The sequence below is a fragment of the Elephantulus edwardii genome, unplaced genomic scaffold (assembly GCF_000299155.1).
Source record: "Elephantulus edwardii isolate Elephantulus edwardi_28Jun2011 unplaced genomic scaffold, EleEdw1.0 scaffold00049, whole genome shotgun sequence".
Classification (NCBI taxonomy): domain Eukaryota; kingdom Metazoa; phylum Chordata; class Mammalia; order Macroscelidea; family Macroscelididae; genus Elephantulus; species Elephantulus edwardii.
In genome coordinates this window covers 13,466,512-13,466,758 of record NW_006399799.1, presented here as the reverse complement: position 1 = coordinate 13,466,758, position 247 = coordinate 13,466,512, and positions in this window count along the sequence as shown.

Below are 247 nucleotides of genomic sequence, written 5' to 3'. Positions count from 1 at the left end.
ACTCCTCCACCAGCCAGTGCCGTTGTAGAGCGAGGTACCTGCAGAGAGGGGTTAAAAGGCGAAGCCTGGGCCCTAAGCCCTTTCCAGGCCTCAGTTTACCCACGTGTGGGACGCGGAGCAGAGGGTCAGCAGGACGCCCGGTGGAAGGTGGGTGGCGGCGGGATGCGGCCGGGTCCGTCCGCGCGGCGACGCCCTGCAGCCCAGCCGCCCGGCCCCCGAGCGCGAGCCCAACGGTCGGTCGAGGCGC